Genomic DNA, 23368 nt, shown 5'->3' on the forward strand with positions numbered 1-23368 from the left:
AACAAACCACTCCATATTATATTTAAATTACGTCATGTATTTATTCTAAAGTGGTTGAATATCAAGCCAACCCATATTGTTTGTTAGATTTCCTTGCTCATAAAAACCCAGAAAAGCAAACAAATAAAAATATGTATTAATTAACTAGATAGTGGAATCCTTTCATAATGTATTTGTATATAAAACTATCATGATGTATCCTTTAAATATTTTGCAATTTTGTCAATCATGCTTCAAAAATGCTATAAAAACATATCAGAACATCAGAATAAACAATGATTTGCTTTAATGGAAAATAGATTCTAAACATGTGTGTGTATGTGTGTGTGTGTTTCTGTATTATCTCTTAATTGCCTTCTGTCTTTTTCTTTTAGGGAAAATAAAGATAAGGATACTATTTTCTTTTATTTTATGGATGACTTGGCTTTTCTTTCATTCATTCTATTAATTCTATTCTATTAATTCTATTTAATTCTATTAATAAATTTTTGTGATTGACAAAGATCTGGACTTTACAGTTAATGAAGTAGTAAGAAATAATGACACATACTAGCTTATGCAATAGATTATTCAATATGTGTGGTAAGATTTTTGTGAAACAAATCTCATTGATTTTATTGAAGTAATTGTATATTTCAACTGAGATGTTAAATCCTGTCTAAGTTAGAAACTCTGGAGTAATGTTTAGATGGGTATAGGGAAGATATGCATATTGCTATTTTATTTATACATGTTTTGATTAAAATGGATTTTGTAACATTATTTTCACATACAAATAATTATAATGAACCATTACTTTTAGTTATATTTTTTCTTCTAAAAGACTGAAAGATGGCATTTAAAGTAAAATGAAACAAAATTATCAGGCCATACATATAAAAAAATCACCAAACAGCAGGATTTCTTGGGACTAGAAGCAATAAAAATATACACAAATATAAGAAGACTAGATATATATTTTATAAGTACAAATATAAGGAAAACCTAAGTTTGTCTACACATTTGAAGAGACAAAAAGAGAAAGAAGAATGATAGCAATCTCCTTAAATGTTTTGATTGATATAGTTGCCATAGAGCATATGTGTCTATAGTATGGTAGTTGAAATTTGTCTCCTCAAGGTTAATTCTGACCCTTCCCCGGTTTAAGGAACAGTGTGTTACAGGTTGAATTGTGCCCCTCCTCAAAAAAAAAAAAAATATGGAGCCCTAACCCCTGGTACCACGGAATGTGACCTTATTTGGAGATAGGGTCTTTACAGAAATAAAAGTTAAAATGAGTTTATTAAGGTAGACCCTAATCCGATATGATCAGTGTCCTTATAAAAAGGGAAAATTTGACCACATAGACAGGCAAACATAGAAGACAGACAGTGTGAAGAGATACAGGGAGAAACTGGCCATCCCATAAGCCAAGGAAAGAAGCCTGGAACAGACCTTTTTATCAGAACCTCAGAAGGAAGCAACCCTGTTTGACATCTTGATTTCAGACTTCTGGACATCAGAATCATAACGCAATACATTTCTGGTTTTTAAGCTACTCACTTGGTAGCATGCTATCATGGAAGCCCTTACAAATTCATTCTTGGTGCCTCCACTTTCCTCAACAAACTTCTCTCCTGGTCTCCACTGCTTGGAGTTTCTCCAGCATTCATAGGTGCATGCCGGTGCCCAGTCAATTAGAGTCCCTACACCCATAGTTTCCTCCTAGGACTTCTTATCAGAGCCACTTCTTGCCTTAGGGTTTTGGTGCTGTGCAGAAGAAGCTCTGATGGAGAAGATAAGGAAGTCAACTCATAAGGAGTTGCAGACAAGAAAGGATGAGTGACAGGGAGAACAGAAGGGTCCAAATTACATCAGTTGAGCTGCTGCCACTGGCCCTGTGTGGAGAGCTACACCTGCACTACTCAGCAATGAATTATTTTTGTTCTATTAGAGTGAGATGTTTGAGCTGGGATTCAAGTCCTTTAATTGAAAGGGAATTGAAGACTCTGGCTAACACTGTGTGTGCTTGACGAAGTGTCTTTCATTTCCTTATTTTCAGGAATACATGTATATAGATGATAGATAGATGATAGATAGACAGATAGACAGATAAATAAAAATAGATAGATAGATAGATAGATAGATAGATAGATGATAGATAGATAAGAGATAATAGGTAGATAGATAGATAGGTAGATAATAGATAGATGGATAGATAGATAATAGATAATAGATAGATAATAGATACACACACACACATATAAATCAGCAATGCCATTCTAGGAAATGGAACTGAGTTTTGCTTGGTTTGAATTTATGTAGCTAGTCTGTATGGTCACATTTCAGAAGATATTGTCAGAGCTAAACGTTGGTGTCATTTTACTGTTGGATTTGTTTCATCCACTCTTTCTCATCTACTTATTGATATACGATGAACTCACTTTAAAGCTAATTAATACTACTGCTATATTTGCTGCACTTCTCAGGGAGGCAGATGCTGACTATGTGAGGTGCTGCTCCCAGCCAAGGTGTGTACCCTGGAAGGGGTTTGCTAATGTGATTGACTTAGGGCTCAGACCAAATCCTGACCAGAGCAGGACTTCAGGATATTTGGCCACCAAAATTACACACACACACACACACACAACATGGTACCAAAATACTTGGCTGAAATACGAAAAGACGATATCACATTCCAAAGGCCTTCGTAGGCTTTATGCCGAATTTACAAATCTGTTTGCTAAAACCTGGTAACAATTTTCCCCTTCGCTTCTACTTGAGAGAGTCTGATTTTGAGAGAAATCCTTAGAAGGTTCTGCCTACAGCAGGAGGGGTGAGGTGACCATTTTTGACCCCTAGACTGGTGGAAAGCAAATGGTATATATGTTTAATGTGATTATTGAGAGAGGAAAGGGGAAGGAGTGAGTATAGCCTCCCTTACTTCGAACCTAGAAAAAGTTTCTCAACAGGATAACTGCGGGAGATTGAGAAGTGTTTCTTACAACTGGTAGACAAGGTCAACTGATGTTGGGCTCTGCCTAAAAAATTTAAAATGTGAGATGAAGGCAGGATATCTACTGAAGATGAACCTTTATCAATGCCAAAAAGGTGTGTGTGTGCGTGTGTGTGTCTTCAAGAGGTTTGCCCAAAGGGACAAACAGGCTTAGGTAAAGAAAAACTAGAAAGGTGGCCAATGCGCAGGGGCTGAAAAAGAAGCAAACAAAGAACAGAGAAGGGAACATCACCCAAGGGTGAGGAATAGAAGACAAGAAAGAGTCCGCAGAAGAAAAGGCATCAGCCTCAAAATATTTTTAGGCCCAAAGGAGTATAACAGTAGCCCCTCCTGTCCCTCCCTGTCCCTTGATCTTTATGGGGACAGAAACCTGTGTTGCCAAAAATGGAAACAACAAGTAAAATTATAAAGCAGAAAAAGAGAAAAAAAAATCAGCCACTAACTTTTTACCTCGACTGTTGGCTTCCTCTCTGAAGCAAGTCTGAACAAGGAAGCAGGATAAGCCCTGTCTTTAAAGCAAGTAAATCTTTACTATTACAAAGGAGCTAGGCATTTTAATAACCCACCAGGGAACTTTGTATTACTTGAGTTATATCAGAAAAAATATACTACATAAATATAAAAGGACAGAGGGAGACAAAAAAAGAAAAAAAATTGAATGTAATCATTCCATCTACTTAGAGGGAATTGTCTCTCTGCCTAAAAGGATACACTGTGCCTCCATATGCAAGTTTTACCCAAAAACAGCAAGAAGGGAGGTGTCTAATAAAGGTCTGTTGAATGATTGAGTTCTTTATCAAATGATGTTATTCCAACGTTAAGCTTGACAAACAATTTATGTATACATTTTGAGAATATTTAGTATTATATTTTTGTTCCTTGTTTTTTCTCAATTTTAGGAAGTTATTGCTCTTAACGCCATTTTGATATATTTTGTGTCACATGATTTCTTAACATACACTAATTACAAAGATTGTTAACAATAATTCATTTCAAGGAATCAAGCATTTTTTTTTTAATTTTTTTAATGTTGATGTTTAAGAGAGAGACATAACATGAGCGGGGGAAGGGCAGAGAGAGAGGGAGACACAGAATCCAAAGCAGGATCCAGGTTCCGTGCTCTCAGCACAGAGCCCAACACAAGGCTCGAACCCGTGAACCGTGAGATCGTGACCGGAGCCAAAGTCGGACGCTTAACCGGTGGAGCCACCTATGCCCCCCTTAAGCATCCTTTTAATGCATGTTCAAAACTGCTTTAGAAAATTAAACGTAGGAAAGAAAGTGGTGGGATTTTATTTGGTCGCATGACCTTCAGGCGTTACTTAACCTTTTTGTGCTCAGAGTGTTCATAGTGAAATTTGGATAATAATTCGCTACTCCATTAGGTTGCCTTAAGGATTAAGTGTGTTCACACAGGTAAAACACTTAGAATAATGACTGTTACCTGAAAGAGTGTTGGAGAAATGTTAGCGAGTATTGTTGTCCTTGTTTGCCTCATGATGTGTCTGTGTATTGTACTAGAAAAATAAATGTTACACTAATGAGTAGTTCGTGCTTAAGTGTTGACATATTTCTACACGCAAGACTTCCGTGAAGTGAAGGTGGCAAAGACGATTCAAAGGCTAATAAACATTATCGTACTACACCTATTAGGCAAAGTAAATATTTCCCGAGTTATTTACATCATAAAATAGTAATTACAGAAATACTGCTTCACTCTATGAGTGGTACAAATGAAAGCATAAACATGTGTCGATTAAGGCCCACTAACAAAGACATTGTCCACCTGGTTTGTTACAATGGAATGTAACACAAGCACAAGGATTATATTGCTTAACATTATCCAAATAAAATTCTTATAAAATCCGACAAAAAATATCTGAAAACATCCTTGAGACTTTATTTTTTTAATCACACCTAATTTTTTTCTGTCCAGGAAAAATATTCCTTTTGAAGGTGTTCAAGAAACCACAAAGCAAATAGCTAATATACGCCCTGATTTTTCTATACTTAAAACAAAACACTCTTTACACTTAAGGGTTTTCTTCTTTTTCTTTCTTTCTTTCTTTCTTACTCCCTTTCCTTAAAAAAATACTGTTTCTTTTTTTTTCCCAAGTACATGATTTAGATCATTAGTTTTCAAATGATACCAAGATAAGCCCTTAACCAGATTATAGTAGCAATGATTTTAATGCTTCTCTGGTTATTAAGGATTTGAATTGTGCTTCAGTTTTTCCTTATCATTTCCCTGTGGCCTAATTTCTGAAGTACATGCAAATACTCAAGACCTAAAAGGCACTAATATTCCAAGATGAGGTAGCTCCTTGCTGCAAGTGAAGAAAGAATTTAGAATATCTGTTTTATTAATAACACTCATAGAACGTAGGGACACAGAAACCCAGTCTCATTCCCTTTCTGGTATAGTCTAGGCCTTTTCATGAAGATCTTTCCTTTTTGAAACCACGTAGAGGGTGACCTCTATGACCAGTATTCCTGTCATCAAAGAAGATACAAAAATGACAAGCACAATCTTAGAATCCTCAACCAGCCCTGTTCTGATTACAGAGTGAATAGATTTTACACAGAGGATATATTTTATCACTAGACAGGGCTGTGTCCAAAACTCTATGCAGTTAGTTTTTTATCTCATTGCATAGCCTGAGATTCTACAACCCACTTCACATATTTTAGAGATTGACGAGATGATTTCCTAGACTCCTTTCCCCTGTGCCTGTCCCCAACCGACTGACCAAGGCTCTTAATTCTTACCACTCTGATGATGAGTGTAGTTCAAAAAAGAAAACCAAAGAGAGATATCTCTTCAATTCTAAGCAGAACTGACCTGTCACCCTATCCATATCTTCCTTCTTTGAAACCCCTGCCTGTTTGCTTCAGTCCCAGCCTTTCTGAAGTCAAGGTGTCCTAGGAGAGCCACCACTTAGGGTCAGGCTTCCCACCCCAGCCTCATTGAAGATTGATAAGGAAGAGAAAAGAGAATCAGAAAACAATCTGAAAGAAAAACAAAAATAGTCTAAGAAAGTTCCAAGAGGGAAGAGTTCACTTTCCCTAGCCCTGTTCAATTAAAACGCATTAGAGTGTTTTGGAGGAAAATGCAATTAACCAAACAGGGAACATTAAATTGTTCATTTTGTCATATTTCAGAAAAAAACAACTCATCTAGTATATTGTATCAGAATAGTGAATAATACCAACAACTTTATAGAAATTGTAGATAGTATTGGAAGAAAATCAAGTGTTCTTTCCTGTGAATCTCTGAGGTGCCTTATTCAATATTCCTTCTCTTTTGTTTTTGGAACTATCAGCCCTACTTACTAAGAAACCAAGGCCTCTGCCCTCAGTCTGTCTGCTTTGGATGACATTCATTCCTAGGCTGCCAGGGTTTCTTCCATGAGTGAGGCCTGGGAACAGACGAACACATCACACAGCATCATTGCACTTCCTTAGGTTCTTTGACAAAACTTTTCGAAAGGAGGAGTTTGTTTTCCCCTAATGCTATTATGTTAGGGACCCAGGAGCTAGGGGTTTTTCACAGACATTTTGTAAATACTGCCTGAGAAACCAACACGGAGAGGGGAAATAAGAATCAGGAAGTGAGCCCCTGGTCCCTGCTTTAACAAAATTCAGCCCAAGATCTGGACTCCCCAATTGTATGACCCAATGTACTCCTTTTCTGCTAAAAAAAAAAAATTAAATGTTTTTACCTAAAATAAAGTAGGGTTTCTACTACTAAACCAAAAAAAGTCCTGACTAACATGATCACCTAGTATTTTTGCCACTATTTCTAATCAAATTCCAATTGAGTCTTGTTTAATGTTATAAGAGCTAATGTCAAATTGGCTAATTAGTATTTGAAACCAACGATACACAGTACATTTTATCCTCTTATATTAAATTCGATAAATGCTATTAGTAATATGAAATGTATTTTTAAGTTATTTGGAAATATTCTGCCCTTTTTCTATTTGAGAGTAAGCAGCATAGATTCGTGTCTTGGGTCCTTGATATTTTCCTGAGTTTTCCAACACGCTTCTGGTTTGCAGAACATGATGTTCTTTCCCTTCAGGTAATTACATTTGAAATAATCCAAGGGGCTATCAAAATTACAACTGTATAAGCTTATTTTTGTAGAAGTCACTTTATAGTTTTTCTTCTTTTTGAGTTTGTAATAATGAATATCCTATGACTTTTTATGTTTGAAATAAACATTCAAATTATTTTCAAATATTTTGAAATTGGCAAAATAAAAAAAGGCTTCTGCCAAACAAATTTCCCTTGAATTTATAAATGTGTGTGTTTTTGATGGAAACTTAATCCATATGTTTCTCATTCATTTACAATTAGCTGACAAAAATGTTGTTTTGCAAGAGTTTGATATCTATTATTTTCAAACTCATGCTTTAATAATTTCCCCTCTCATCTACAGAATTCTAAAAGGAAATCTGTCTCAATCAGTTTAATTTGATGTCTTGATTTTCAAAATTCTATTTGTGGATCCAGGTGGCATATTGCCAACAGATTAATCAAAGTTTACATTAAGAAACATTTTTATGATAAACGGTTAAAGTGATAGATATAACGGCAGAAAAGGAGCACAGTGTAAATCAGAGAGGGAAAAATGATGGGAAAAAGTGGACGATGAAAAGGTAACAGCCAAATGACTCAGCCCCAAGACAATTTCCTAAATAACTACGTGTTTTAAAATTTTGGGTATGAATCAGTTTATATTTTAAGATATGGCACATGAAGCTTTCTTAATTATACAACAGAGAGCACATGCTAGAGGTCCAAGTAGATTCTCAGTCAACAGAGCAGGTGCCTAATGTGTGACTTTGCTCCTCTCCTTCCATCCACTCCAGCCTGAAATATACCTGAGCCCTGCAAGTGGACCCGAGGGAGTGGGAGCCCCTAGGTAATACGAGTGGGAGACAAAATTTCACATTGTGTTCAAAACCACTGAACATGTATCTTGTCACTTCCCCTTTATGCTGTGGGTTCTTTCTTTTCTATCATTTAAACGCACAAATTTTGGAAAGAGAATTGTCAAATGACACATTTTGTGAGGGTCAGATGTGAGGAGCAATTGAGCCTCATATCCCTTTCGATGGGATATTTGCCCTGTTTGTACAGCATATTCTTCATAATTTCTCTCCATTCTGAAAGTAAAATGGCATTACCACTAACACTTAACAGTTATCAATCATTCCCATATGTCGGGCTTTGTGCTGGGTGTTTTGCACACATCCATGCTAGTCTTCCAAAAGACAGGAAAATTACACCTCGTTATGTGCATTTTACAGAGAAATAATTCAACAGGATCACCTTCCTACAGGTTCCCACTGTTCAGTAGTATTTTAGAAGTATTGTCTACAAGAATATTTTGTATTCTCCCAACTCTCCCAATTCTCCCAATAGAATTACTTGCTATAAGAAATACTTCTTAATACAGAATTAATAGGGATGTCTTTATATTACAAAGTAACATGTATACGTGAATATATATGCTATATAATATTTATATTATTTATATAAATTATATATATATATATATATAGAAAGAGAGAGAGAGACGCGCACACACACATGTATATCTATTTATCTCTGTGTAACCAATACTAAATATGCACAACAGCTACCAATGTTCCAATAATCTTGTAGTTCGGCCATTTGGAACACAAGGCTCCAAACACATTGTAGGACTTCAGGGTCATGTAAAATATTTTTAAGGTCTGGGTACAGAATTGGGCTACAGTTCGGTGACCATACTAATGAATTGTAGGAGAGACAATGTTAGGATCAGACTGTCTCCATTCCATCAGTCAGAATCAGGTATAGGATGTGGTGAAAACCCAGCATGATCTCTCCAAGAGTTCATTATTATGGTCCCCAGCCTCTTCTATTTTTCCCCATGTACTGGACATACGTGCCACCTCTCAAGGAGTCAGTTCTATTTAGTCCTATTTCATCAGTGCATGTGTCTAAAGACCAGGACCATCAGTAGTCTTTCACAAGTCTGGCTGTGGCGGTAGGTCCAATGACCTAGAAAATGCAATGACAAGTTGTCTGCTCCTGCAAATCTGATACTAGGAAAGAATACCTGCAATGAACATGTGCAATCAGACATGCAGCAGTCATGGGCTGATAGAAACACTGAAATCTCACTGGGTAGCTATTGTGAAAGCACTTTACTTAGGGATTGAGGGAGATTCCTCCTTTATTCTAGGGAAACAACTCTCTTATACATGTCTTCCCAGACTCCAGGTTCTAAGAATTTACTCCCTGCCTATGAGTCTACTTGTCTCCATATGAAATGAGAATTCTTTAGTAGATGCCTGCCTCTTGATAATGGAAACCCACGTCTTATTTTATTTATTTATTTTATTTTATTATTATTTTTTTAATGTTTATGTATTTTTGAGAGAGAGAGAGACAGAGCATGAGCGGGGGAGGGGCAGAGAGTGAGGGAGACACAGAATCCAAAGTAGGCTCCAGGCTCCGAGCTGTCAGCACAGAGCCCGACAAGGGGCTCGAACTCATGAACTGTGAGATCATGACTTGAGCCGAAGTCGGAGGCTCAACCCACTGAGCCACCCAGGCGCCCCACCCACGTCTTATTTTAGATGTTAAAGCCAGGTTTCCTTGTTAGTATATTTTTGTCAAATCTTAGAAGGCTTCTCCTCTACTTACTTCCAGTAAGTTCACTGTGCCAGAAATCATACCCACAATTCTTTCCTCAATTTAAGTATCAGGAAGAGGGGCACCTGGGTGGCTCATTCGGTTAAGCGTCCAAGCCTTGACTCTTTGACTCAGGTCATGACCTCACAGTTTTTGAGTTGGAGCCCTATGTCGCGCTCTGCACTGACAATGCAAGGCCTGTGGGAGTCACTCTCTCTCCCTCTCTCTCTACCTCTCCCCCTCTCGTGCATGCTCTCTCTATCTCTCTCTTTCTCAAAATAAATAAATGAACTTTAAAAATAAACAAATATCTGGGGCGCCTGGGTGGCTCAGTCGGTTCAGCAACTGTATATCTTAGACTTACTAAATGTTTTCCCACTCGATAATAGTGATCGCCAGCCTTCTAGCCTCTAACACCTGAGTCCTCACCACCTGCACTTAGCTCTTCACTATTACCACATATTTTAGGGTGTTTTTTTTTATTTTTATTTTCTGTATTAGTCAGGACAGGATATATTTTACTGCAGTGTTCTGAATTAGTCAGGACAGGATAAAAAGATACATTTCAACATCTCATTGGCTCACTGTGATAAAAGTGGATTTCTCACTCGTGCCCCAGCCCAGTACGGGCGTGTGCATCTCTGAGCTTTGCTGAGCACCTCTCCTTTTCAAGCAGTGACTCACGAACCAGGCTGCGTCCATGTTTTAGCTATGTCATTTGGTGCAGGTGGCCTCTAAAGTTACTATGTGATAGGAAAAAAAGACTTAGAGCAGGACTTATTTTTTTATAAAAATATGCCATCGACATCGTCTGCACAACATGGATCAAAACTTAGTCACATGACACCAACATTTACTGAATGCAGCCTGGGGATTGTAGTCTTTCCAGGCCCAGGATAGAGGAAGTAGGACGGTGAGCACATAGTACTCTTTGCCATATAACTGAAAATGTCTGTTTAAACACTCCATTCCTTCACCTATCTTCATTTGACATTTGAAGATTAAACTAAGAACTTCTGTTCCATATAAACTTTCTCTATCCTGTCTACTGGTCTATTAGATTAATTTATTTCCATTTTGAAGGAGCTACCAACAAAACGTTCTAAGAGAAAATGCCTTTTTCCTTGAAAATGTTACAAAAAACATTCTCCTCACCCTGGGAAATCCCAAGTTGGAGAAAAATGCATTGGCAAAATTCATGTCACTGCCACCACATACAGCTGTGTTTCTTCCTCCTGTCTCACTCCATCTCTTAATAACTAAAATTATAGTGTTTCTGGCTTCAGGAATCACCATATGGAAAACGTCTAGTGCTTTAGAACCCTCTTTCTTGCCATGGTGCATAAGAAAACTGTTAATATCTTATGATATATTTAATCACATTACGCTGTGTGCTGTCCATACTAGATTTATTTCTTAAAACATGCTTTAACGTGCATTCTAAAGTGGACAGGACCTACGACCATTCAGACACCAATGCTAAGAAGAGAATAGTAAGGATGAATCCCAAATTTCCACCTGAGACAACTACTTGATTTAAACAAAGACAAAACGAAACATTATTCATGGAACAACCTCTGAATGTTTATATTTTTAAAAATGAGTGAACTGACCAGGCTAGATAATATAAATAGACATATGTGACAGTATTAATCTACCTGGGCATGCGCTTTATAAAATGTGGCTATTGATGCTTGGACAACAAACTATCTTTGTTTGATTATTCATCATAGCATTATATCCTCTCTTTTGATTGCAACCTTAAAGCTGAAAGGGACATTGATTGCCACTGAACATAAACAAATTTTTTAAATAATTTTTACTAGAAACAGTAATTTCAATCCAATTGCATGCAAAGCAGATTAACAAGAAAGTGTTTATGATACAAATAATTAAATAAAAATAATTATGCAACACACATTGCTTCATTTCAGACATAGGTAGAGTGGGGATTAATTTAGAGGATAAGAATTTATATTAAAATAAAATGATGGGGGGGGGCACCTGGGTGGCTCAGTGGGTTAAGCGTCCGACTTCGGCTCAGGTCATGATCTCACGGTTCATGGGTTCAAGTCCCGCATTGGGTTCTGTGCTGACAGCTCAGAGCCTGGAGCTTGTTTCAGATTCTGTGTCTCCCTCTCTCTCTCTGCCCCTCCCCCAGTCGTGCTCTGTCTCTCTCTGTCTCAAAAATAAATAAACATTAAAAAATGTAAAAAATAATAATAAAATAAAATGATGGTACAGTCAAAAGAATAAAATTGTTGTGTGGAGGATTTCCATTAGATACTATTTTTAATATTATTTTAACTTGATGTTTAAGAAATCAAACACACACACACACAAAATTCTTTTGAATTCATTTGTTTTAGCTTTCTTTCTCCATCTTCCATTGTGGACCTCTTAGTAGAGATCTACTTTATGGTTTTAAACACACTTAATAATAGTTCTTTTCTTTATTTTTTTTAATGTCTGTTTATTATTTTTGAAGGCCAGAGCATGAGCAGGGGAGGGACAGAGAGAAAGAAAGGGAGACACAGAATCCCAAGCATGCTCCAAGCTCTGAGCTGTCAGCACAGAGCCCAATGCGGGGCTCAAACTCACACCCCTCGAGATTAAGACCTGAACAGAAGTCGGACGCTTAACCCACTGAACCACCCAGGCACCCCAACAAGAGTTCTTTTCTATGTTACTTGTGTTAAATTCGCCATATGAATTCAATCCTCTGAAATTGTCTCTCTCCATACATTTACAATTATTCAATAAAAATTAATATTAAAAGCTGGTCATTTAGATTTCCTGAGAAATGTTTGATTTCAGGGCTATTTTAAACATTTATAGAGACTATATACTACACATGAGATATTTTACTTTCCATTTGTGCATGTGTGTAAGTGTGGGTATTTTAGGGGAGAAACTGCATAATAAACATTTTACTCACCCTCCTGAAGCTGCACCCTGACTACCTCTAAGCTACTGAAAGAAGTGCTAACGTGTATACTTAGGCAAAAAGGGAACTGAACTAAGAAAGATATCGTAAGTATTAATGGCGAAGAAAGAGATCAATTGAGTCTTTTGGTGAATTGAATTAAGTATTTATAATAAAAGCAAGATGAATAAAGTAGATCTAAAAAACATAAACATACACTTAATTGTTTTAACCCTCACGTTATTTAAGAGTAGAACAGGGGCGCCTGGGTGGCGCAGTCGGTTGAGCGTCCGACTTCAGCCAGGTCACGATCTCGCGCTCCGTGAGTTCGAGCCCCGCGTCGGGCTCTGGGCGGATGGCTCAGAGCCTGGAGCCTGTTTCCGATTCTGTGTCTCCCTCTCTCTCTGCCCCTCCCCCGTTCATGCTCCGTCTCTCTCTGTCCCAAAAATAATAAAAACGTTGAAAAAAAAATTAAAAAAAAAAAAAAGAGTAGAACAGAAAATAAAATGCAAACAAAAAAGAGTGGAATACAGACTTTTTATTTATCTTAGAGTTTATTAATAATGCATGTATTTTCTTTAAGTTTATTTATTTTTGACAGACAGAGAGAGAGAGTGTGAGCGTCAGCTAAGGAGGGGCAGAGAGAGAGAGGGTGACACAGAATCTGACGCAGGCTCCAAGCTCCGAGCTGTCAGCACCTGTCCCGGAGCTCAAACTCATGAACACTGAGATCATGACCCGGGCCAAAGTGAGACGCTTAACCGACTGAGCCACACAGGTGCCCCGATAATGCCTGTATTTTGAAAGTAATCTCTGAAAGGGGCGCCGGGGTGGCTCAGTCGGCTAAGCATCTGCTCAGGTCATGCTCTCACGGTTTCGTGGGTTCGAGCTCCACATGGGGCTCTGTGCTGATAGTGCTGGGAGTCTGTTCGGTATTCTCTCTCTCCCTCCCTCTCTGCCCCTCTCCCACTCACGTTGTCTCTGTCTCTCTCAAAATAAATAAATAAACTTAAAAAAATTAAAAATAAATAAAATAACCTCTGAAAAAATAGATACAGATGATGTGACTTGAAAATCAGTAAAGAATAGATGCAGAAGAGAATAAAAATCATATCAATAAATCACCAGAAGGGGGTGAGGCAGTATTTGTGAAAAGCACGGGAAATCAAGGGAAGTAAACACACACACACACAAAGTGTTAATAAAAGAGATTAAAATATATACATAAGCATAATAGAAGTAAATGAATGAAGCACACTAGTGTGTGAAGAAAAAGAGAGTTGTACAGTCCATTGTATAATATGATATCCTTCATATAAGACTTTTTTGGAATGCAACAAAAATACTATGTTTTTGGTGGATACATATGTTTGTAATACACTTACAAAAACACAAATGGAAAGACACACACCAAATTCAAAACAGCAATTACTTCTAAGAAAGAAAGATAAATTATTTAGTGTTTTCTTTTATTCAATAATAGGTTAAATTTTGGGGCATCTGCATGGCTCAGTCGGTTAAGCGTCCAACTTCGGCTCAAGTCATGATCTCACGGTTCCTGAGTTCGAGCCCCCATCAGGCTCTGTGCTGACAGCTCAGAGCCTGGAGCCTGCTTCAGATTCTGTGTCTCCCTCTCACTGCCCCTCCTCTGCTCACGCTCTGTCTCTCTCTCCTCCAAAAATAGATAAACATTATTTTTTTTTTAATAATAGGTTAAATTTTGCTGATTCTGGGTGGTACACAAGTGGATGTCTCTATGCTTTTGTTTTTATTTGAATTTTTCACAACTAAAGAGATTGCTTTACATATGTTACAATAGAGGCTAATCTTAGCTAGATCAACAGACACTTCTCTGTCACTACATCATCTAAGGATCATAGTTTCTTCATGTTGGTTGTCATGTCACCCCCCTTAATATGCAATATTTGTCTACCTCTTCAAGGATGGCCTCCCACCAGCAGAAAAAAGGAATGAAAAAATAGAGAGTAAGAAGCTATCTTTTACAGATATGACACCCCAGTTTCACATATCATATGTTTATTAAGCCATCAGACAGAATTTAGTCATATGATCATACAAATATGCAAAAAAAGGCTGGTAAATACAGTCTTAAGAGGGGTGAACATGTGCCCTGGCTAATACTTTGAGGTTCTATTACTAAGAGGAAAGAGAGAAGCATGAAGATGGTCACACAGTAGTAACACAGCGTGTCTAAAAGTGTGGGCTGTAGATGACTGATTGTTAAGAATCTTTTTGTTGGGGGGCGCCTGGGTGGCTCAGTCGGTTGAGCGTCCGACTTCAGCTCAGGTCACGATCTCGCGGTCCATGAGTTCGAGCCCCACATCAGGCTCTGGGCTGATGGCTCAGAGCCTGGAGCCTGCTTCCGATTCTGTGTCTCCCTCTCTCTCTGCCCCTCCCCCATTCATGCTCTGTCTCTCTCTGTCCCCAAAATAAATAAACATTTAAAAAAAATTAAAAAAAAGAAAGAATCTTTTTGTTGGAACGAGTATAGTTTTATGCTGCGAGTAAACAGCAAAACAGCAGTAATCATTTCTATCAAGATATTTCATGAATTAGCAGCACCTAGGTGGCTCAGTCAGTTAAACATCTGACTTTGGCTCGGGTCATGATCTCATGGTTTGTGGGTTTGAGCCCCATGTCAGTCTCTGTGCTGACAGCTTGGAACCTGGAGCCTGCTTCAGATTCTGTGTCTCTCTCTCTCTGTCCCTGCCCCGCTTGTGCTCTCTCGATCTCAAAAATAAATAAACACAATTTAACAAGGAAGATATTTGATTAATTAAAACAGAAGGACCATATTTTTCCTGAGCACTAAGCTACATGAGGGAGACTGGGGTTAGGGGCAGGTGGTGTAAATTCTCCTCCTAAGAAAATCTCTTTTGTTTAAACAAAAGCAGTGTTTCTTAACATAAATAGGCATCTAGAAGGAATTGGAGTAGAAAGAGCAACTAATGTCATTAGAAGAAATGATACTGAAATTGTCAAGATCAGCTTATCTTACATTGTTAAACTGGTAAACCACTCTCCAAAAGTATCTCAGCCAGAGAGGGGGACATAGCCTGTTACATGTTGCCATTACTTCAAAACCTGTCCCTTGATCTTACGTGTGGGCTGGTGATAGCAATTACTCTGATTTCAGGCTTCTAAATGCAGGGAGAAAACCTTATGTTGAGCTCCTCTAGTATCTTTTTTTTTTTTTTTTTTTTAAGAAATAAGGCACAATTTTAGATTCCTTTGCAGCCTTTGTATCTGTAACTTGGTGGTAGGATATTCCTACCTTCTGAAATTTATGAGTACTCTGCTAAACATTTCTTAATACATTTTTCAAATTTAATTATTTATAGCCATGTTCTATCTTAAAAAAAAAAAAAAAGTCCAAAAAAGAACATCCACAAAAGACACCAGAGAGCACTAAAGTCCTTCAAAGCAGCCAAGTTCTGTGATTTCTTGTTAAAGTTTTGTGAGGTGAAGTTGGCCTCGCACAGATATTTTCCAGAGATGTGGAGTTGGCAGATAGGGTGCCCATTGGCATCTTACTAATGAAAAAATAAACTAGTTCAAGTGATTGGAAAGCATGCAGTGTGCTTGCGTCTTAGGATCTGTTAATGATGCGAGTGGTATAAGTGGAAGCTACATAGAACTTTCTTAACTTGGGTAACAGTGTCTTCAACCGCACGCGTGACATTGTAGTAGCTGCTGAGTTTAGCCAGCCTTTTCCTACTTTAAAATGTGAGCGTTATAAGAACACGGAATTTGAAGACTAAAGTGGAAAAGTCAATGGATGTTAAAGGGTCTAAACATTAAAATTTATAAAATTACATTTCTGTCCAACAATACTGTGAAAGGAAATGAAAAGAAAAAACTTATTTGTATTTTTCTGATTCTGTGTTATTTTAGGTACAAGTTAAAGCTTCAAGGCAGTTAGTAACACTGTAGAATCCTTGATAGTCATGTGAATACAGTTGTGCGAAATTGTTATAACAGCTTTGGAAGGTATATCTTGAAAATGTTAAGCCATGTTCTTATTTGCTAATAGCAATAAAACACAAATAACAGATTTTCATTTATTTTAGACAATTTTAATGTCATATATAATATGTTTATATATACGTATATATGTATATGTGCATATTATGTATATACGTGCATATATCTGTATGTACATATATATGTATATATATTGTGTATAGTGTATGACATATACAATTTATATATAATTTATTTTAGACAATTTTAATGTCATATATAGTATATATATACACATATATGTGTATATATGCATATTATGTATATATGTACAAATATCTGTACGTACATAATATATATGTGTGTGTATGTTATATATATTATATATTTCATATATATACACATTCCTGCTGGCCTTCCTCACAGATGACCTGGGAGGGCTCTGATGACCCTGCCCCCACCAAAGAACCCCGCCTGCCTGCCGAGGGGGCCCCACTTTTCTAAATGTTTATTTTTCACTATTTATATTTTTTTAAGAAAGTTACCTTCGCCTGACAAAGGTGCTCAACATTAAATGTTGGAGTCTTGTCGCTTCCAAAAAAAAAAAAAAAAAAAAAAAAAAAAAAAAAAAACTGAAAAAGTACAGTTCACATTTTGGTTCCTATTCGTTTTCAGAATTAGTTGTGCCCAAATATATAAACATTATTTTGGTTTTGGAAAGCATCAATAACAAAGTCCTCCCTTTTTTTCCAGTGAATTGATATAGCTCTATGAAGCATGAGAACTATCTTTAAATAACAGGCTTGTGAGTTTAAATAAATTCCAGGACAATGAGGCCTGTTTAACCATGATTTTCCTTTTTAGAAAACACAAATCTTCATGGAGAGTAAATGGCTTAACATTACTCTACAAACATCTCCCAGTTGTAGGGGGAAAAAGGAAAAGTACACATTTATTAAGTATGTTCCAGTCTTTCAGATGAGGGAGAAAACACGATCATGGCTTAACTCGCCAACACTGCAAATCCACAGGATTGAAAATGTACTGTAACCAAGAAAGTTACGAAGCCAGAATGCTTAGGAAATCCAGTGGGTTCGATGACTCTGGAAGTATTTTCAGAGACCTTATCAACTAAGCTCATTATACTGATATGTAAACTAGAAGGAAAGCTTGGCTTTTCCTTCTGGAGTCCATTCAAAAGTCTAGAGGACAGAGGTCTAGAAGTTACCACAGTCGGAAAGTTTCAAATTTGTCTCAAAGTTAAGCAGAGCTAGGAATATTAACTAAATTTATTTCCATTTCAGACCTAATATTCTTAGAAGGCAGGCCTTCTAGATATGTTGATTATTTCTGCTTAGAAGAAATGTAAAGAAAGACAAAATAGACAAAATGCACAGAAGAGTTACAAACTATGACTTTAGGCAAAAAAAAAAAAAAAAAAAGGAGAGGCTCAATTTAGGGAGTAAATTATTGAAAATTAAAGGCATTAAGAAAGCAAAAAGTTTCCTGTTGTGATAAGAATATTCTGATATCGTTTTTATTAATTTACCATGTTACTGTCCTTCCCTTCAATTTAGCACTTACTTTGTAAGCCTATCTGAAAAGGAAAACCGAAAAGAACAGGAACGTGGACTTGTCACAGATCTGGCAGCTAGTATTTCCATGAGTTTTGATTTCCCAAATATGTAAATTCAAACCTAGTTTTCAAACTAATTTAACAGTGATGGCCCAGTTGTTTCTGTAGCTATTTAGTAAAGATATTGTGTTTCTTCCATTTAAGCCTCATTTAAAATGAAACCCAAACTCTTAAATCTTTGACCTTATTTTTAGTAATATGCACACACAAAAAAACATTGCGAAGCCAAAAATAATTTGGCAGTTTTATTTCAGAGAAGCTATAGAAATATTAGTTTTCTGACAGGATTTAAGCTTTAATTGACCAAGTGGTTCTAATGCCCATACAAGGATAAGTGACTTCCAAAATTTGCATTTAAGATTGTAAGATTAACTTCTTTCCCTTGAAATGAAGGGCTATGACTGCTGCTGGAATATTAATGTCTTTAAAAAGGGGAGTAGGTCAAAGAATACTGCAATGACCAAATCAGCTCCATCGGGTTACAGGGAAAAAAAAAAAAAAAAAAAAATATATATATATATATATATATATATATATATATTTGAACCAAAAAAAAGGAAAATGTTTTGTTGCCCCCCCCCCCCAAATAACTAATTTTCATTCCTTTAAGGCCAATCTACAACTCATGAAGAATTCATGGATTAGAAATTAAAATTCAACAGATCATGGTAGTGGTTTGGATATAGGGTAAGAGGAAGGAGATCAAAGTTTCTACTTTGCATAATTTGATGGTGTCCTGAGAGAGGGAACACTAGAAATGGACCAGATATGAGTGAAGTCAGGCAAGATCATGGGTATTCTTTCAGCATATCAAGTCTGACTTATTTTTGAGAAAACCAAACGGAAGTTTTCATCCAAGTGGCCATAGAAGTGAACTTGTCTCTGTAATTCACTGCTTTCCTGAAGGTAACTAACATCTTCTTGCGTATCATATTTGGTACCAAAGGCCTGCTGCATCCTGCTGATGCTGTTGGACTTCATGGGGAGGGGCATGGGGCAAGAACGAAAGAGAACATCTTGGCTGAAATGGTCTCAGGGTCTGAGACAGAGAGAGAAACCCCACATACATCCAGGGAGACTTGAGGGCAGTGTCACTTTTTTTTTTTTAACTCTCTTGATCAAATCCTTCTGCCAAATGGAAAAATGAATGAAGTAAAAAATCTTTCTAAATGTCTTGTTCTGGGAGTACAGAAGTAAAAACAAACTGTAAAGACTTCATATCAATTAAGGATGTGGGAAGGTAAAATTAAAGCATCTTAGGAGGAGCTTTCTTATTTTTATCTAAGGACAGAGAACAAGTTTAATTTGATTCTTAGAAATAGAAAAAGTTGTTACTCAAACATGCAAAAGCATAGTTAATTTAAAAAAAGGTAAATTGAAAAAAAAATTTAAAAAAAGGTAAATTGAATTAACCAAAATTAATCAATTAAGCAAAGACTATGTGCAAGAAAAAGAGAAATTGACAACATATGTTCCCTATGACCCAGTGTGTACCCATGTTTGATTTCTATACATCAGGCCATTCTAGAATTTTTGTCCCATTTCAATGCAACTAAATACCTTCGGGGGGGGGGGCATGCAGCTGATTTATAATCGGTAGAAACAATAACAACAATAGAAACAACAAAAGTTGTCTTTGTGGCGCTTTCCAGCTGCTAGTTATTACAAATAAAGTCCCAAATATCTTTCTAAAGAAGAAAGAATATAAAACATATATTATGAAATTTTCTGCAATTATTGCTACGTGTGACAACAAGGGTGAATCTCACATCTGCTGTAGTAAGTAAAACAGGTCAGAAACAGAAGACTATACACTATAATAAATATATATATATATATATATATATAGAGAGAGAGAGAGAGAGAGAGAGAGAGAGACAGACCAAAGTAATCTATGGTCATAGAAGCCAAGGAAGTGAATATTTCACACTTTAATAGACTGGGTAGAGGGAACACCAGCGAAACTTGAAGATTTCTTTCAAAAAGATCCTCCTCCTACATATACAACAACATATAGAATATTCCTAACTTGTAAGTTATTACAAATAATTCTGCTATGAGCTTCATGCACATACCTTTTTGTGCACACATGTATGCATTTCTGATGATACTGTTAAAACATAATTTTAAAAAGTCGAAAACATTTTTGTCATTCAAGTATGAAATCAGCTCATATCAATGCTTTAATAACTAATTAATAATAACTAATTCATTAACGAAAGAACCAGTAATATGGTGATGCTGGTTCAAAGAGTATTTGAGGAACAGGAACTTAGACAGTTTATTAGAAAAGGTACACTGAAATAGTTTGTTTATTTATTTACTTATTTATTTATTTTTATATGAGACATTTGTTTAATGATTTGTAGGGCAATAAACTATAGTATTTAGGAATGTGCACACTTCTGTACTCAAGGTATGGAAAATAGAGGTAGTTAATATTTCCTGTATACATCATTTACTGTATCAGAATTTTAAATAAGCAAAGATTAATTTTGTAATTGAATTATTTTATAGGAATGGTAAATATTTCAAATACTTTGCAAAATGGAAAGTGAACTTACTAGATAATTAAGGTAATTGTTTTCTTTATTGTGCCTAGGAAATACCAACATTTAAAAAACAAGGCTAAGAAACCAAAGAACCACCAGGAGAACTAAATGATAGGAATATAGAAGCAAAAATTTGTCTACCATGAGTGAATGAGGGAATTACTGAAAATAAAAAGTTAGGGCAGAATTTTAAAGACTGCTTTTTTCTATAAGCTCTTGGTTCTGCATAGGAAAGGAAAAGCATACTGCATCAGTGTGAATTTTCTAGAATATGATTAGGCTCCACAACTAATATTGCATGTTGATTGCATTTGGCAATAGCAAAATATAAAGGGAAGGGGGGAAGCAATGTAGAGATCAGAATGGATCCCTTGCTAATCAATTTTATTATGGGTACCAATTTTGTGTTTCTTAGTGTATGGCCCTGAAATTCATACAGAAAGAATCTTCCAGAAATCTATCCCTCTTTAAATCCAAGTCTGTTGGTGGCCAAGCCAGAATGGTCATTAGATATGTCAGTAAAAACCCCTGTTTCAAAGTCATCCTATAAGAATCCATGGTTGCCCCACCATTTTATAGAAAACTATTTAAAGAAAATAGACAATTTTTTAATGTTTATTTTGAGAGAGAGAGCGTGCGAGAATGAGTGAAAGAGGGGCAGAGAGAAAGGGAGAGAGAGGATTCACTCTGACAGCACAGAGCCCAACGCAGGGCTCAATTCCACAAACCATGAGATCATGACCTGAGCTGAAATCAAGAGTTGGATGCTCAACTAACTGAGCCACCTAGGTGCCCCTAAAACAGACCATTCTTTAACATCAGTTTGATGTGATAATTTATGGTCACTCTAAATATTCCATTATTATAGAATTCCCATATCCCAACAAATTGCCAGATCGTACCAAATTTCATACTAATCATCCAATATGGGACCATATATAAAATTTCTACCCACTATTTGGAAGCAAGAAGGACCTTAATTTTCTATGGATTACTTCTCACATACATGGAAGAGAACAAAACCACTAAAAATAAACTCCCTTAATAAACTTGTTTCTCTTTTGGGCTATGAAACAGGCTTAACCATTATTTTCAGTTTTGCAAATGTTAGCCAAATTGGATCCATTTGGTGGTCCAACCATACTCTACAGAAACAAATTAACAGAAAACAAACAAACAAACAAACAAAGTGCTATGGGAGAAGTCAGCATACTGAAGAAATGTTATTGTCAATTTATTTTAGAAAGAGCTGTATTCACTGTAATGCTTCTAAACAGGAAGGATTTGGAGTCAGTTTCACTTCAGAAAAACACTCACATATATGAAATGTAGTCAAGTTTCTGGAGATTTGGACAAGATAGATGTCATGAGAGCACACTGTTATTGTTGAATGTGGATTGTCTTCATCCCATTCTAATAAAGCATTAAAATCTGGGAGATTCTGCTACCATGTGCCCCACTCAGTAGCCATCACCCCAGCAGTTTGTGTGGGTGCAGTGGTGAAACATATTGCGCTCCTGGCATTTTTCTGACTTGGATGTTGCTCTCTGTTGAGCATCACATTCCTTAAGAGGATTAGCTTGTATGTGCAATTTACAGTACAATGCTTGAGTCTGAGCTGATTAAAAAAGCATCAATATGTTTCCACCACTCAAGAAAGCTTCAAGTTCTTCATGACACATGTGAGAAAAGAGGAAAGTTCACTTTCCTAGAAAAATAAACACTCCCTATATAAATAAACAAAGACCTTCATCGCAGTATAAATTGTTTGTGAAAATGGTTTTACTCGAGAAAGGATTAGCTTATTGCCAGAACAAATAGTTGCTACTGTACATATCTTTTTTCTTTTAATCTATACCAAGAAACCCAGACTCAAATATTTGGCAATTTAAGTATTTATGTAATATTTAGAGGTTTTGCTTTGTGGTCACATCTTCTAACCATTTCAGGGAGGACATAAAAAGCAAAACCATAAAAGAAGACGACTTAAAAAAAGATAAATTAGAATTCATCAAAACTGAAGACCTCTGTCCTCTGTAGGATGCTGTTACAAAGTGAAAAGACAAACCATAAACAACGATAAAATATTTTCAATATTTGTGAAATATATTTGACAAAACGCTTGTGTCTAAAATATATAAAGAGTCCTTAAAATTCAACAATTCAGTGTGAAGGAAACTCACCCAGTTGTTTAAAAATGTACAAAAGATTTTAAAAGATGGTTCACAAAAGATAACTCACCAGTGGCAAATAAAGATGTGTGAAGGTGCTCAACATCATTATGCATCTGAAAAATGCACATCAAAATTTAAATAAGATAACAATAAAAACCTAATTAAAATGACTAAAATGTAAAAGCTTACCAACAGCATGTGTGAGTAAGAATGTGAAACAACTGGATTTCTCATGCATTGCTGTACAAAATGGTACAAACACATAGGAAAAAATGATTTGGTAGTTTCTATAATGTGGAACATACAGGCATAAAAAAACATTTAACTCAATTGGAACTCATTTGAAACTCTTTGGGTCTGACACAAAACTTAGTTGTGAGGAGGGGCACCTGGGTGGCTCAGTCACTT

General features: G+C 36.3%; 2 long non-coding RNA genes across 2 annotated transcripts in view; both read right to left on the bottom strand.

Moving 5' to 3' along the window:
* The window catches only part of LOC147577569 (uncharacterized), a 137845-nt gene that overhangs the window by 63257 nt on the left and 51220 nt on the right, over positions 1–23368 (bottom strand). The gene's annotated exons all lie outside the window — the stretch shown is intronic.
* Positions 1–23368, bottom strand: part of LOC147577570 (uncharacterized) — a 43431-nt gene that overhangs the window by 19004 nt on the left and 1059 nt on the right. The window contains exon 2 of the long non-coding RNA XR_015255861.1: positions 23028–23073. This is a non-coding gene — a long non-coding RNA (uncharacterized LOC147577570). The remainder of the gene's footprint in view (positions 1–23027; positions 23074–23368) is intronic.

The sequence above is a fragment of the Puma concolor genome, chromosome C2, assembly GCF_028749965.1.
Source record: "Puma concolor isolate L17-30 chromosome C2, mPumCon1.1.hap2, whole genome shotgun sequence".
Taxonomy (NCBI): domain Eukaryota; kingdom Metazoa; phylum Chordata; class Mammalia; order Carnivora; family Felidae; genus Puma; species Puma concolor.